We start from the raw sequence: 17,250 nt of genomic DNA, 5'->3' as shown, positions 1-17,250 counted from the left end.
GCCTTTCTTTCTCTCTCTCTCTTTTTTTTTTTTTTTTTTTTTTGAGACAGAGTATTGCTTTTGTTGCCCAGTGCAGTGGCACTATCTCGGCTCACCGCAACCTCCGCCTCCCAGGTTCAAGAGATTCTCCTGCCTCAGCCTCCCGAGTAGCTGGGATTATAGGCACCCGCCACCACGCCCAGCTAATTTTTGGTCTCAAACTCCTGACCTCAGGTGATCCGCCCACCTTGGCCTCCCAAAGTGCTGGGATTACAGGTGTGAGCCACTGTGCCCAGCCTCTTTCTTTTTTCTTTCTTTCTTTTTTTTTTTTTTTTTTTTTTTTTTTTGAGACAGGATCTCAAAATGTTTCCCAGCCTGGAGTGTAATGGTGTGATCAAGGCTCACTGCAGCCTCAACCTCCCAGGCTCAAGTGGTCCTCCCAACTCAACCTCCTGGGTAGCTGGGCCCACAGGCATGTGCCACTACACCCAGTTTTTTTGTTGTTTTTTTGTTTGTTTGTTTGTTTTGTAGAGACAAGGTCTCTATTTGTTGCCTGGGCTGGTCTCGAACTCCTAGGCTCCCACCTCCACTTCTCAAAGTGCTGGGATTACAGGCATGAGCCACCATGCCCAGCCTAGATATCATTTCTATTAATAGTATTATTATTTATAGTAGTGGTATTGCCCAGGCATGGTAGCTCACACCTGTAATCCCAGCACTTTGGGAGGCCGAGGTGGGCGGATCACCTGAGGTCAGGGGTTCAGGTCCAGCCTGGCCAACATAGTGAAACCCCGTCTCTACTAAAAAGTAGCTGGGCATGGTGGCGGGCGCCTGTAATCCCAGCTACTTGGGAGGCAGAGGCAGGAGAATCACCTGAAATGGGGATGTGGAGGTTGCAGTGAACTGAGATCTCGCCACTGCACTCCAGCCTGGGCGAAAAGAGCGAAACTCCGGCTCAAAGAAAAAAAAAAAAAGACAGTGGATCTCAAACCCAACAAAGGAAGAAAACTGCAATGTTAAGTGTCTTTATCCAGAAAGAAATGCTGAGCTCACTGCCTGGAAGACATCACATATTTTGAGGTCCCGCACCCAGAGATCATGCTGTGGTGCAGTGGTGAGGCAGGGGAATGGAGGGTGGGAAGGGAGGAGTTTGGGAGACAGAGTGGTTTAGTAGAAGAAACAGACTCTGGGCCGGGCACAGTGGCTCACGCCTGTAATCCCAGCACTTTGGGAGGCTGAGGCGGGTGGATCACCTGAGGTCAGGAGTTCGAGGCCAACCTGGCCAACATGTTGAAAACCTATTTCTTCTAAAAATACAAAAATTAGCCGGGCGTGGTGGTGCTGGCCTGTAATCCCAGCTACTTGGGAGGCTGAGGCGGGAGAATCGCTTGAACCTGGGAAGCAGAGGTTGCAGTGAGCCAAGATTGTGCCATTGTACTCCAGCCCAGGCGACAAGAGCGAAACTCTGTCACAAAGGAAAAAAAGAAACAACACAGACTCTGAACACAGATACAGTACAGGGTTTCAAATCCCAGCTCTGCCACATACTGGCGTTGTAACTGTGACTTCAGGCAGGTTGTTTTGTAGCAGGATGAGTCGCAGACAAAACTCCTCAGACACCAGATTAAAGAAGGAAGAGGTTTTTATTTGGCCGGGAGCGTCAGCAGACTCGCGTCTTAAGAGCTGAGCTCCCTGAAAAAGAAATTCCTAGCCCTTTTAAGGGCTTACAACTCTAAGGGGTCCACGTGAAAGGGTCATAATAGATCAAGTAAGCGTGAGGAACATGACTGGGGGCTACATACATCAGGTAACAGAACAAAAGGTTTTACAGTGCTTTCGCATACAGTATCTGGAATTTACAGATAACACCAGTAGTTTTGGTCAGGGGTTAACATTATTATTATTTTAACCACCAGGGCCAGGTGGTGGTGCCAGGGTCATCTAGCTATTTATTTTATGTTTCTTTCCAACTTTTTGCTTTCTCCCTTTTCTCCTGTCTTATAAACTAGGGAAAAGGGGAGGTGGGGGAGAAGCTGGGAAAGACAACAGGAGAAGTGGTGGTCTCATTCCATAGTTTTACCTCTCTGAGCCTCATGTGCACAATGGGGATCTTAATAATCTTTTTATAGGGTTGATAAAAAGATGAATTTAGGTGATTCAGACAGAGACCTCCAATTAAGACAGGTACATTGACCGTGCTCAATAAACATTAGTTAACATATGATGGTAAGACTGAGTCCAGAATTGGTGGGTTCTTGGTCTCACTGACTTCAAGAATGAAGCCGCGGACCCTCGCACTGAGTGTTACAGCTCTTAAGGTGACGCGTCTGGAGTTTGTTCCTTCTGATGTTCGGATGTGTTCAGAGTTTCTTCCTTCTGGTGGGTTCATGGTCTCGCTGGCTCAGGAGTGAAGCTGCGGACCTTTGGCAGTGAGTGTTACAGCTCTTAAGGCAGCGCCTCTGGAATAGTTCATTCTTCCCGGTGGGCTCGTGGTCCCGCTAGGCTTCAGGAGTGAAGCTGCAGACCTTCGTGGTGAGTGTTACAGCTCATAAAGGCAGTGTAGACCCAGAGTGAGCAACAGCAGGATTTATTGCAAAGAGCAAAAGAACAAAGCCGCCACAGTGCAGAAGGGGACCCAAACGGATTGCCGCTGCTGGCTCCAGCAGCCTGCTTTTATTCTCTTATCTGGCCCCACCCACATCCTGCTGATTGGTAGAGCCCAGTAGTCTGTTTTTGACAGGGCGCTGATTGGTGCGTTTACAATTCCTGAGCTAGACACAAAGGTTCTCCATGTCCCCACCAGATTAGCTAGATACAGAGTGTCCACACAAAGGTTCTCCAAGTCCCCACCAGAGTAGCTAGATACAGAGTGTCGATTGGTGCATTCACAAACCCTGAGCTAGACACAGGGTGCTGATTGGTGTGTTTACAAACCTTGAGCTAGATACAGAGTGCCCATTGGTGTATTTACAATCCCGGAGCTAGACATAAAGGTTCTCCACCTCCCCACCAGACTCAGGAGCCCAGCCGGCTTCACCCAGTGGATCCTGCACCTGGGATGCAGGTGGAGCTGCCTGCCAGTCCTGCGCCTTGCGCCGGCACTCCTCAGCCCTGGGGTGGTCGATGGGACTAGGCGCCGTGGAGCAGGGGGCGGCACTCCTCGGGGAGTCTCAGGCTAGGGCAGCACAGGAGCCCACGGAGTGGGTGGGAGGCTCAGGCATGGCGAGCTGCAGGTCCCGAGCCCTGCCCCGCGGGAAGGCAGCTAAGGCCCGGTGAGAAATCCAGCGCAGCGCCGGTGGGCCGGCACTGCTGGGGGACCCAGTACACCCTCCACAGCCGCTGGCCCGGGTGCTAAGCCCCTCATTGCCCAGGGCTGGCAGGGCCAGCCGGCTGCTCCGCGTGCGGGGCCAGCCAAGCCCACGCCCACCCGGAACTCCAGCTGGCCCGCAAGCACTGCGGGCAGCCCGGGTTCCCGCTCGAGCCTCTCCCTCCACACCTCCCTGCAAGCTGAGGGAGCCGGCTCCGGCCTTGGCCAGCCCAGAAAGGGGCTCCCACAGTGCAGTGGTGGGCTGAACGGCTCCTCAAGTGCCGCCAAAGTGGTAGCCCAGGCAGAGGAGGCGCGGAGAGCCAGCGAGGGCTGTGAGGACTGCCAGCACGCTGTCACCTCTCAATGACCAGCACAGACTCCAAAAGCAGAGGAACCAGGAAGAGCCCACCACTCCGCTGAGTTGGGAGAATTAGCCCAGTACTCCAGGGACCAGTGTGTCCTGAGCTCTCTTTTGGTAGGGTCAATGCCCGGAAGCCAAACCTGAAAGAGGATTTGTATGGGCCGTGCATGGTCGCTCATGCCTCTAATCCCAGCACTTTGGGAGGCCGAGGCGGGCGGATTACCTGAGGTGAGGAGTTCGAGACCAGTCTGGCCAACATGGCGGAACCTCGTCTCTACTAAAAATACAAAACTTAGCCGGGCATGGTGGCGGGCACTTGTAATCCCACTACTCAGGAGGCGGAGACAGGAGAATCGCTTTAACCCAGGAGGCAAAGTTTGCAGTGAGCTGGATCGCGCCATTGCACTCCAGCCTGGGCGGCAAGAGCAAAACTCCATCTCAATAAATAAATAAAAAAGAGGATTTGTGTGGATGTTGTTGAGCACATAAGCTCTGGAGTTCTGATCGACGATGGTGACTGCCCTCGGTTCTGCTCACCGGTCTGACTCCCAGAAAGCCCATCACATCAACTGTCTTTAACCCTCTGGTGCCACAACAGGCCAGGAACCACAGCCCTGCCCTCCTCCTGGGTTCAGGGTGGGGGAGTTGTGCTGCTTCTGGGATGGGGGTTAGAAACAGGTAGCTGCATTGTGTAAAGCAGAGCTCCCGTTTCCTTCGTGTCGAGCTTAGGTGGGCAAGGACAGCAAGACCTCTCCTAGGCAGCCCAGAGGCCACTGGTGAGAGGAACATGGTGGTGAGGACCTGGTGTGGGAAGGGGAGTGGGATTCTTTCTTTTTTCTTTTTTCGTTTTTTGTTTTGTTTTGTTTTGAGATGGAGTTTCACTCTGTCACCCAGGCTGGAGTGCAGTGGCGCCATCTCGGCTCACTGCAACCTCCTCCTCCCGGGTTCAAGCAATTCTCCTGCCTCAGCCTCTCTAATAGCTGGGATCACAGGTACATGCCACCAAGCTCAGCTAATTTTTCGTACTTTTAGTAGAGACGGGGTTTCACCATGTTGGCCAGGCTGGTCTTGAACTCCTGACCTCAGGTGATCCTCCCGCCTCGGCCTTCCAAAGTGCTGGGATTACAGGTGGGAGCCACCACGCCCGGCCTTATTTTAATTTTATTTTGAGATGGAATTTCAATCTTGTTGCCTCAGCCTCCTGAGTAGCTGGGCTTATAAGCGCCTGCCACCACGCCCAGCTAATTTTTGTATTTTTTTTGTGGGGACGGGTTTTTGCTATGTTTCCCAGGCTGGTCTTGAACTCCTGCGTTCAAGGGATCCGCCAGCCTCAGCCTTCCAAAGTGCGGGGATTACAGGTGCGAGCTACCACGCTGGGCCAGGATTTGTTTTTTTCCCCTTTGTTTTGTTTTCATTTTTCTTTTGGTGGGGGGAGAGGAGAGATAGGGTCTCACTCTGTCACCCAGGCTGGAGTGCAGTGGTGCGATTATGGCTCACTGCAGCCTCGACCTCCTGGACTCAAGTGATCCTCCCGCCTGAGCCTCCCAAATAGCAGAGACCACAGGCACACACCACCAAGGTCAGCTAATTTTTTGTAGAGACTAGGTCTCACTATGTTACCCAGGCTGGTCTCGAACTCCTGACCTCAAGCGATCCTCCTGCCTCAGCCTCCCAAAGTGCTAGGATTACAGGCGTAAGCCACCCCAACGGGCTGGGAGTAGGATTCCTTATTGCCCAGAGGAGACAAATGCAGGCAAAATGCTTTCGTGGAGAGAAACTGGAGAGATTTCCCAGCAGATTAGAAAGGCTCCTTCTTTGAAGCAGAAGCTTAAATGCTGTGGCCAGAACTTTACTTCTTACCCCCAGCCAAGCCCCTTATTGAAACGCACAAATTTTGGCTCCCAGGGCTCTCTAGGTTGAGAGGTCTTTTGAATCCTCATGCAGCGCCGAAGACAGGTTCTTCCAAACTACTCCCTGCTCGGATGCTAGTGCCGGTATGAGTGGAGAAAAATAGCTTGGAAGCAGAGATGGAGGGGAGAGCTCGGAGGAGCAGGTGGGGCAGAGCAGGAGGAGCTGGCTAGAGGCTTGCCAAGCTCAGCCCCTCCCTCTTCGGGAAGAAAATAGACTTGGCTGCTTGGGAAGCCGGAACTCCCACCCGACTCCCCACCCCCCGCGCCACACCCCCGCCATGGGCCTCTGTAAGCATTGGGACTATGGGGGCCAGGTAGGCGGCGCCGGCTGCCTGCTGGCGCGTGGTCCAGCGATGCGCCCGCGTTCTTCTGAAAGAACGTGGAGACTGCACCAATAGGCGCCGCCCCAATAACAAAAATTAGCCGGGCGTGGCGGCGCGCTCCTGTGATCTCAGCCACTTGGGAGGCTGAGATGGAAGATCACTTGAGCCCGGGAGGTCGAGGCTGCAGTAGCCATGATCGCACCACTGCATTACAGCCTGGGCGACAGAGCCAGAGCCTGATGCAGGCCTGGCCAAGTGGAGTGCGTCCTGTCCGCTCCCCAGGAGCCGATGGGCGGGGTGGGTCGCAAGTACACTGCCCTACTGTCCTGGGCTTTCCGCGGCTGCCGGGAGCTAGACAGACCGCCAGGGGGCGAGAGGGCCAGCGCCTTCCTTGTCCTGAATGTGGGGAGTGGAGGGGAGGCGGAAATTTGTATCAAGGATGTTGTGCTCACTAGAGAGAACTGCTTTGGAGAGTCTTGCAGATCCACACACTTTTTTTTTTTTAGTCGGAGTCTCACTGTGTCGCCCAGGCTGGAGTGCAGTGGCGCGATCTCGGCTTACTGCAACCTCTGCCTGCCGGGTTCAAGCGATTCTCTTGTCTCAGCCTCCCAAGTAGCTGGGATTACAGGTGTGTGCAACCGCACCCAGCTAATTTTTGTATTTTCAGTAGAGACGGGATTTCACCATGTTGGCCAGACTGGTCTCGAACTCCTGACCACAAGTGATCCGCCCGCCCCAGCCTCCCAAAGTGCTGGGATTACAGGCATGAGCCATCGCGACTGGCCCACACTCTCTTAGCTGCTGCTGCTGCTTTTTTTTTTTTTTTTCTTTTGAGACAGAGTCTTGCTCTTGTCGCCTAGGCTGGAGTGCAATGGCACGATCCTGTCTCACTGCAACCTCCCCCTCCCGGATTCAAGCGATTCTCCTGCTTCAGCCTCCTGAGTAGCTGGGATTACAGGCATGCACCACCACACCCTGCTAATTTTTGTATTTTTAGTAGAGACGGGGTTTCGCCATGTTGGCCAGGCTGGTCTGGTACTCCTGTCCTCAAGTGTTCTGCCCACCTTAGCCTCCCAAAGTGCTGGGATTACAGGCGTGAGCCACCGCGCCTGGCCTAGCTTCTTCTTGAACTGAAGAAAATCCAAGGAGATGCCCTAGACAAGAGTAGTCTACATCACAGCACAAGGAAGAGAGGACAGAGCCCTCTCTTGGGACTCCACACCCTGGGCCTTGAATTACACTCTTTTCCACCTATGCCTCATTTTTATTCCCTCTCAGTTTCTTCCCTCTCCTCCTTTTAAACTCTCATGCTCACCCTTTCACCCTTTCCCTTACTTATTTTTTCCCCTTCTTTCTCTTATCCTACCAATCCCTAGCAAGGCTGATGCCTCTTAGCCACAAGCCTAGGCTTAACGCTGACATTCTCTGCTTGTCGAATGAACCCAGTCGGCCACCACGTATCTTTTAAGTGATTGTAAAGTGCGCAGGTGGCAGGAATTGTGAGAAGAAAACTGGCTTAAGACAAGATTCCCACCCTCGATGCACTTACAATGTAGTTGGGAAGACAAAGTGTGTTCACATGAAAAAATAACTAGCAAGTAAGTCAAAGCAGGGGACAATGAAATGCTTTCTTACCCAAAACATGAGGCATGTTGGATTTCAGCAGGTTCTGTTACCAGTAGAGGGTCTTTACTGCAAGTTGTCCAGGTTCTTGGCGTTTTGAACAAAGAATTGGACAAAACGCACAGCAAAGACAGGAAAGAAAGAAGCAAGGAAAGCAGAGATTTATTGAAAGTGAAAGTATACTCCACAGTGTGAGAACGGGCGGAGCAGTGGCTCAAGGGCCCTGATACACAATCTTCTGGGGTCCAAATACCCGCTAGAGGTTTACCATTGGCCACTTGGTGTTCACCCCATGTTCATGAAGTTGCAGCCCACAATCAGAGGCTGAAATGAAGTTACAAAGGTCACATTCCTATGCAAACATCTTATTGGTTGTGGAAAGCAGCCAATCAGAGGCCAGAGTGAAGTTACAAAGTTGCCCTTCTATACAAACGAAGACTTGGCCCCCAATCCGTATGATTGGTTAGGATAGCAACCAATCAGAGGTTGAAGTGAAGTTACAAAGTTACACTCCTATGCAAACGTCTGATTGGTTGCAAAAAGCAACCAATCAGAGGTACTTTCAACTTCCCATCTGCCACACAGAAAGGTGGGGGTGTGCAAGGGGAGCAACCTCTGGTTCTTTTGTTACTTAGGCGTGGAAAGTTAGGGCTTTCCTTTCAATTTAGTTCTAGGAAGTCAGCGTGAAATGGCCTTAGGTTCCCTGCTTCCAGACTATTCTCCTGCCTCAGTTCTAAGCAAGTGACTTTGCTTCACGTCTCAAAGGCCACCAGACTGCCCTAGGAAGAAAGAGGGAGGAGGTGATAGGGACCCAAGGGCCTTTCCCAAGCAGAGGCCCATCCTCCAACAGTAAAGGCCACAGACCTGAGTACTGTGGTAGTCAGGCCCAGGTGGGTAGGTCCTTGAGAGTCATGTCACAAAAACCTCTCAGAATATCCTGGCCATCCTTGAGCATGAGTGCCTCATTGAACAGTGCCTTCCTCACAATAAAAGTACTATGGCAAAGCTGTTCCCGATGCCTGGATTTATATATATATATATATATATATATATATATACACGTTAACTTCTAGGGTACATGTGCACAACGTGCAGGTTTGTTACCTATGTGTACATGTGCCACGTTGGTGTGCTGCACCCATTAACTCGTCATTTACATTAAGTATATCTCCTAATGCTATCCCTCTCCCCTTCCGCCACCCCACGAGAGGCCCCGGTGTGTGATGTTCCCTACCCTGTGTCCAAGTGTTCTCATTGTTCAATTCCCACCTATGAGTGAGAACATGCGGTGTTTGGTTTTCTGTCCTTGCGATAGTTTGCTCAGAATGATGGTTTCCAGCTTCATCCGTGTCCCTACAAAGGACATGAACTCATCCTTTTTTATGGCTGCATAGTATTCCATGGTGTATATGTGCCACATTTTCTTAATCCAGTCTATCATTGATGGACATTTGGGTTGGTTCTAAGTCTTTGCTATTGTGAATAGTGCCGCAATAAACATACGTGTGCATGTGTCTTTATAGCAGCATGATTTATAATCCAATGGCTGGATTTTTGATAGTGATGTCTTGATGTTCAGATCCACAGTCATAACTAGAGTGGACTGCTCTTGTAGGCACTGTATGAAAACTCCAGGGTTTCCCTAGAGACCAGACCAACCCCACCCCAAATACTAAGTTCTTAGAGGTAAGAGAGAAGAGCAAGCTTCTGGTAGCCGGGGTGACTTCTGGCCTCTAGAAACGAAGTGTATTAGGCTTAGAGGGAAAATCTGTCTGCTGAATGAAACACTCCCCAGCAACATGGCAGGTGGTACAGAGCAGATAGGCACAGTATACCAAAGAAACTGTGTTTTTTTGTTTGGTTGGGGGGTTTTTGGTGGTGGTGTTTTGTTTTTTTGAGACGGAGTCTCACTCTTGTTGCCCAGGCTGGAGTGCAATGGCACGATCTCAGCTCACCGCAACCTCCGCCTCCCAGGTTCAAGCAATTCTCCTGCCTCAGCCTCCCAGGTTCAAGCAATTCTCCTGCCTCAGCCTCCCAGGTTCAAGCAATTCTCCTACCTCAGCCTCCCAAGTAGCTGGGATTACAGGCATGCACCACCACGCCCGGCTAATTTTGTATTTTTAGTAGAGACGGGGTTTCTCCATGTTGGTCAGGCTGGTCTCAAACTCCTGACCTCAGGTGGTCTGCCTGCCTCAGCCTCCCAAAGTGCTGGGATTACAGGCGTGAGCTGCCACGACCAGCCACCAAAGAAACTCTTAACCACGTGGAAGATATCTTTGTTTTCTTGGGGCAGTAATGCTCAGTGTTCCCAGTGTTTTCCCTACCTTCTTTCTGTTGACTTTGGGATTATAGTTTTTTGGGGTCATAATTAAAATTGCATGGTTGTTTATAAATTTTATTGCCTGATCACTCTCCAGCCCAAATATAATAATTGGTCTCTCCATGTTTGCTCGAACTGAGGAAGGCACCTACCAAGAACCAAAACAATGGATGATACCAAATGTGTTCAAACTAATAAAACAACAGTTACTTGAGTTTATACAAGTAATATCTGCTGGGTCATTTTCTCAGTGGTGCCCTATAAAGAACAATTATGTGTCTAATGGTGAATCAAGATTTGTGGAAATCCTAAAAGCAATTATTTGGATTTTTGTTGCAGAAGAGTCTTTGGGGTTGGAGGAAGGAGTATTACAGACAATAGCATAAGACATATAGGGTAAAGAAATATGCCAAAAAAACTTAATGATTAAAGATTATGTAAACATAACATAGGATTTATTCTTTATAGGAATTTCTCTCTGCCTTTTATCAAAACTGCATCAAAATGTAACAATTGGCCATGTGTGGTGGCTCACGTCTGTAACCCTAGCACTTTGGGAGGCTGAGATGGGTTGATCACTTGAGGTCAGGAATTAAAGACCAGCCTGGCCAACGTGGTGAAACCCCGTCTCTACTAAAAATACAGAATTAGCCAGGCGTGGTGGGGGGCGCCTATAATCCCAGCTACTCGGAGACTGAGGCAGGAGAACCACTTGAACCCAGGAGGCAGAAGTTGCAGTGAGCCGAGCACTCCACCACTCATGCCACTGCACTCCAGCCTGGGTGACACAGTGAGATTCTATCTCAAAAAAAAAAAAAAAAAATTCTAGAGTATTCAAACCTCAAAGATAAAATATTTGGTCAGGAGGGTATGGATGAGGTGACAGAGGGAGCATTACACAAACACACACAGACCCAAACCAGTAAGCTGAATGACAGTCTCTTTCGATATCTAAAATCCAAATCTATACACTTGGTATAGAAAAAAAAAAAAAAACCCTAAAATTGTACCATGTGCCTTGTTTCCCACAGAAGTACAGGAGAATAATTTCTCAGTTCACAGAAGTATCAGAGTGATATGGAATCTTGAAAACCAACTGATGTTTAACTCTCATCCTCCATCCCTTACCCTCAACCAGAAGCTTCTTGGTGAGAATGGCTAGCTTCAGTCCTATCCATTCAGCACCGTCCCTTAGAGCAGAGCAAGCAGCAAGAGCTGACAGGGGTAACTAGGCACTCGGTTCTCACAGTGGCATGAAACTGCGTTTTTAGCTCTGCTTTCAGAAAACAGCTTCCAAACAATTAGTGTCTTCATCAAAGTTCCTACCGCCTGTTGTCCTTGCAGTGCTCTGAGATTCCCTAGCTGTGATTACTCTAACAGGGGACCAAAGACCTGGCCTGAGGGTCCTCCCAACATCACTTTTGTGTAAGTGCCTGAGGGATTTGGGGGTCGGCTGGAGAGCTGTTAAAGGGGTGCTCAAAATGCAGCAATGGTCCATTCCACATGCACAAGGCTGTACACTTACAAACTACTTCACATACATGATTTCGTGTGATTTTCTCAGCTACCCAGGGACGTATGCAGGGCACATACTGTCCTCACTTGAGAGATGGAAGAACTGAAGCTAAGATCAGTGATGTGACCTACCAAAGGCCACACAACCCACAGGTGGTACAGCTTCCTGATGTGAAGTTACTCCCAACATTCTGTGTCTCCACATCTTACATCATCTATTTGGAAAAGAAACATGTTGTTCTGTGCCTTCTCAAGCTGAGGCACATCACTGAGAGTACATTGGGAGGCTGGGCACAGTGGTTTACGCCTGTAATCCCAGCACTTTGGGAGGCCAAGGCAGGTGGATCACCCGAAGTCAGGAGTTCGAGACCAGCCTGGCCAACATGGTGACACACCGTCTCTACTAAAAATACAAAAAATTAACTGGGTGTGGTGGCACATGCCTGTAATCCCAGCTACTCGGGAGGCTGAGGCAGGAGAACTGGTTGAACCCCGGGGTGGAGGTTGCAGTGAGCTGAGATTGCGCCATTGCACTCCAGCCTGAGCAACAAGAGCAAAACTCTGTCTCAAAAAAAAAGAAAGAAAGAAAGAAAAGAAGAGTACATCAGGATACTTCCTTGGAAAAACAAACGCCTCCAGGGAAGGGATATGCTTCAAGTTTACAGATGAGCCAACAGAGATCGGAATGAAAAAAAGAACCAGGAGAGGGAGGGAGAAGGGAAATTGCTCCCATACATTTCTGAATAATTAGGACTTTTTAAAACTTTTTTCTCTCTTTAACGCTTTTTTTTTTTTTTTTTTTTTGAGAGGGAGTCTCACTCTGTCACCCAGGCTGGAGTGCAGTGACGCCATCTCGGTTCACTGCAACCTCTGCCTCCTGGGTTCAAGTGATTCTTGTGCTGCAGCTTCTCTAGTAGCTGGGATTACAGGTGCCCGCCACAACACCCAGCAATTTTTGTATTTTTATTTGTTTGTTGTTTTTGAGACAGAGTCTCCCTCTGTCACCCAGGATGGAGTGCAGTGGCTTGATCTCGGCTCACTGCAACCTTCACCTCCCGGCTTCAAGTGATTCTCCTGCCTCAGCCTCCCAAGTAGCCGGGATTACAGATGCACACCACCACGCCCGGCTAATTTTTGTAATTTTTGGTACAGATGGGGTTTCACCATGTTGGCCAGGCTGGTCTCGAACTCCTGACCTCAGGTGATCCGCCTGCCTCGGCCTCTCAAAGTGCTGGGATTACAGGTGTCAGCCACCACGCCTGGCCTAATTTTTGTATATTTAGTAGAGATGAGGTTTCACCATGTTGGCCAGGCTAGTCTCAAAAACTCCTGGCCACAAGTGATCGGCCCGCTCTGGCCTCCCAAAGTGCTGGGATTACAGGTGTGAACCACTGCGCCCAGACTCTTTAATACTTTTTTCAAAATAGATAAAGAGTTTTGCTGTGTTGCCCAGGCTGGTCTTGAACTCCTGGGCTCAAGCAGTTCTCCTGCCTCAACCACCCAAAGTGCTAGGATTACAAGTGTGAACCACTGTGCCCAGGCAGAATTTTTTTAAAAAACACTTCCTACTGTGTTCCTTAATGGAGACCCTGCTACTGTTTGCAGAGTTTCTCAACCTTGGCACTACTGACACTTAAGGCTACCGGAAACTGTCAACGTGGGACTGTCCTGTACATCTTAGGATGTTTAGAAGCATCACTGGCTTCTAACCACTAGATGTCAGCAACACCTCCCCACCCATACCTCCTGTTGCCTCAAGGAAAAATGTCTGCAGAGGTTGCAATATGCCCTGGGAGGCAAACTCACCTAGCTGAGAACCACTGCTTTAAACCCACCCTGTGCAGAGCAGCCAGGCAGATGTGCGCAAGTCGCATCACTCTCCTACCTCCTGCTAGACTTCCCAGTCGCCCTCAGGAGGAATTCCGACACCCAGGGGGAAACATTCACGTTCTGGGCCCTGCCAACCTCTCTGGTCCCTCTCTTCTGCCTTGCACTCTTTGCTCTGCAGAACTGCTTGTAGAGTCTCCCACATAGCCATGCTATTGGTGTCCCCACCCTCATGCTGTTCCCTCTGCTTGGAATGTCCTCCCCTCCGTTGTTTGTCTCGTAAATCCTATCCAGCCTTCCAGACAGCTTAGTGTAGACATCCTCTGGAAACGTATCCCTAAGCTCTTTCCTTTCCCCTCAACCCAAGGCTGGGTTGCCCCACCTCTGCGCTCCCACAGCATCTTCTGCAAACTTCTGTCACAGCACTTATCCTTCACATAGTTGTCTGTCACTCCCACTGACTGAGTTCCTGCAGAGCAGTTCTGTGTCACATTCATTTATTTTAGGTCATTTTATTTTTTGGTAGAGATGGGGATTTTGCTATGTTGGGCAGGCTGGTCTCGAACTCCTGGCCTCAAGTGATCTGCCCACCTCAGCCTCCCAAAGTGTTGGGATTACAGGGGTGAACCACCGCACCCGGCCTGTGGTGTCATATTCAAATCTGAGGTACAGCACCTGGCATGTAGCATTTACTCAATCAGCATTTAGTGAAGTAAACCACAAAGAACAATACACTAGGTTGGGAGTCAAAACATCAGGATTCTAGTCCCAGCTCTGCCACTGGCTAAGTGATCATTTGGTTCCCAAACAAAAGGCAGCACCATTCTCTTCCTCTTCCTTCTGAATATGTATGGCTTCCTCTATCTTTTTTCAGTATTTTCCTATTGACTACTTTATTTGACCCTACAAGTAACAACCTGGTAGATGTAATTTCAAACAAGAACCATTCTTCCAAACTTCCAAAGAAGTGAACAGTATGTGTCAGACACTACAATTGCACACAAGACAGAAGAACCCGTTTGTATCTGTATGTGCAAAAAGAAACCCTATTGGCCAGGTGCGGTGGCTCATACTTGTAATCCCAACACTTTGGGAGGCCGAGGCTGACAGATCTCTTGAGCCCCAGAGTTCGAGACCAGCCTGGGCAATATGGCAAAACCCTGTCTCTACAAAACATACAATTAGCCAGGCGTGGTGGTAAGCGCCTGTGGTCCCAGCTACTCAGGAGGCTGAGGTGGGAGGATCACTTGAGCCCAGGAAGCAGTGGTTGCAGTGAGCTAGGATCTCTCTACTGCACTCCAGCCTGGGTGACAGAGTGAGACCCTGTCTCAAAAAAAAGAAAAAAAGAAAAAGAAACAGTATTGACCATTTTTGGTTTGGGTTTAATAAAAAAGGATTTTTTTTTTGAGCCACCGTGCCCAGCCAAAAAGGATTATTTTTAAAGTAAAAAGAATCCCATGCCAGGCGCAGTGGCTCACACCTGTAATCCCAGCACTTTGGGAGGCCAAGGCAGGTGGATCATCTGAGGTCAGGAGTTCGAGGCCAGCCTGGCCAACATGGTGAAACCCCGTATCTATTAAAAATACAAAATCTAGCTGAGTGTGGTGGCGGGTGCCTGTAATCCCAGCTACTCGGGAGGCTGAGGCAGTAGAATTGCTTGAACCCAGGAGGTGGAGGTTGCAGTGAGCTGAGATCACACCATTGCACTCCAGCCTGGGTGACAAAAGCGAAAACACCATCTCAAAAAAATAAAGTAAAAAGAAACCCTTTGGGGTGGTGTGACAATTGACAGGTGCTGGGCAGGGAATTAGAGCAACTATTTTCACTGCATACCTCACATTGTTGGATTTTGAGCTAGGTGAATATAACATCTATTTTTTTAAAACTTAATGACAGTAAATAAAACCGAGCAAATGGGATTGTTTCCTAAGCAGCATTTTAACAGGCCTTAAGAGCTGGTGACAGATGGATCTGACATCAGTAGCTTTACCACATCAGTTAGAGCTGCTTAAGAAAACCCTTCTAATTGCACTTGCAAAAAAAAAAAAAAAAAAAAAAGAAAAAAGAAACCCACCGTTAAATCTTCTGTCTTCAAAGTGCTTTAATCTGGCTCACCCCCTAGCAGTAGAGTACAAAAATAAAGCTCAGTTTCACAGCAGATGCTACAAAAAAGGGCAGTGAAGAATTTGGACTTTAACCGTGAACCTAACCAACTCTACCTGTCATTTTGTAGACCCTAACGATACAGCTGTGTAGCTGTGACAGTCATCTAAGGACATAAAAATTTAGGGGATGATCCCTACCTACAGGCAAAATGGAGAAATAACAGACCTAAAAATCAATAAAAGTAGTAATAGATCAGTCATGTTTTCAACACATCTTCTGTATCCACAACTCTCTAGGTGTACTACCTGCCCTCTTTCTTCCTTTCCAGGGATAGTTTTTTTTGTTTGTTTTTTTTTTGAGACAGAGTTTCACTCTTGTCGCCCAGGCTGGAGTGCGGTGGCACAATCTCGGCTCACTGCAACCTCTGCCTCCTGGGTTCAAGCAATTCTCCTGCCTCAGCCTCCAGAGTAGCTGGGATTACAGGCATGCGCCACCACACCCAGCTAGTTTTGTTATTTTTAGTAGGGACAGGGTTTCTCTATGTTGATCAGTCAGGTCTTGAACTCCCGATGTCAGGTGATCCACCGGCCTTCCAAAGTGCTGGAATTACAGGTGTGAGCCACCGCCCAGCCAGGGATAGTTCTCCTAACAGTCAATTACACAAGGCCTGTGAAGCACTAAATGATAATACAGGTTCTGTTAAGTTTGTAATCATGACCAGGCTTTCCTTATACAGTAAAAAGTAAAAGGTCATTGCCGATCAAGGGATGGCACAATCCAGCCACCACTGTAAGTTTAAACGCCACTTCCTTCTATAAGCCCCATCCTATAAAATGAGATCAATGGCAATCACACAGTGCAGGCATGTTCAAGGTAACCAGATCAAATGTTAAACTGGATAAGCGATGAAAAGCAACTTAGTATTCTCACCTGGAAGTGTCATCTGTGGTGTTGCTTTATACACAGGGAGTTATCACCATCTTTAGTTTTATCTTTTCAGATCTTCATCTTTGGTTACCTTTAACGTTGAACATGTATCTCTATTTCAAGTGCTCAGTACACTCTCATTTTAATAAACCTAATGATTGCTGTTGCTGTATACTAAAACAAAAATTAACTGAAGCATATACTATTCGTTAGATATATACAGAATGCATGAAGGTTGAAGGTGCAATCTGTTTTAAACATATCCCAACTGGAATTTTTTTTTTTTTTTTGGAGACAGAGTCTCATTCTGTCACTGTCACCCAGGCTGGAGTGCAGTGGCACAATCTCAGCTCACGGCAACCTCCGCCCCCCGGTTTCAAACCATTCTCCTGTCTCACATCACCACTGCGCCTGGCCTGGAATTATTTTCTTACACCCCTCTCAGCTCAAACCTAACCAACTGGAATTTTAAACATTGTAGGATCCACTCAGAAAAGGAACTAGAAAAAAAATACTTTTTCTGTATTCCCCTAGTCATCTCTGAAGAAACTATGTTTGTAAAATTTACTAATGTCAGCCGGGCAAAATGGCTCACACCTGTAATCCCAGCACTTTGGGATGCCAAGGTGGGTGGATCACTTGACGTTAGGAATTCGAGACCAGCCTGGCCAACATGGTGAAACCCTGTCTCTACTAAAAATATAAAAACTGGCCAGGCTCGGTGGCTCACACCTGTAATCCCAGCACTTTGGGAGGCCGAGGCAGGTGGATCATGGGGTCAGGAGTTCAAGACCAGCCTGACCAAGATGGTGAAACCCCATCTCTACTAAAAATACAAAAATTAGCCAGGTGCAGTGGCAGGCGCCTGTAATCCCAGCCACTCAGGAGGCTGAGGCAGGAGAATCACTTGAACTTGGTAGTCGGAGGTTGCAATGAGCCGAGATTGAGCCACTGAACTCCAGCCTGGGCAACAGAGCAAGACTCTGTCTAAAAAAAATAAATAAATAAAGTTAAATAAAATATACTAGTGTCTATTACAATAGTAACAACTA

The sequence above is a fragment of the Pongo pygmaeus genome, chromosome X (assembly GCF_028885625.2).
Source record: "Pongo pygmaeus isolate AG05252 chromosome X, NHGRI_mPonPyg2-v2.0_pri, whole genome shotgun sequence".
In the NCBI taxonomy this organism is placed as follows: Eukaryota; Metazoa; Chordata; class Mammalia; order Primates; family Hominidae; genus Pongo; species Pongo pygmaeus.
The sequence above is the reverse complement of the archived record's forward strand: the minus strand, read 5'-3'. Positions refer to the sequence as shown.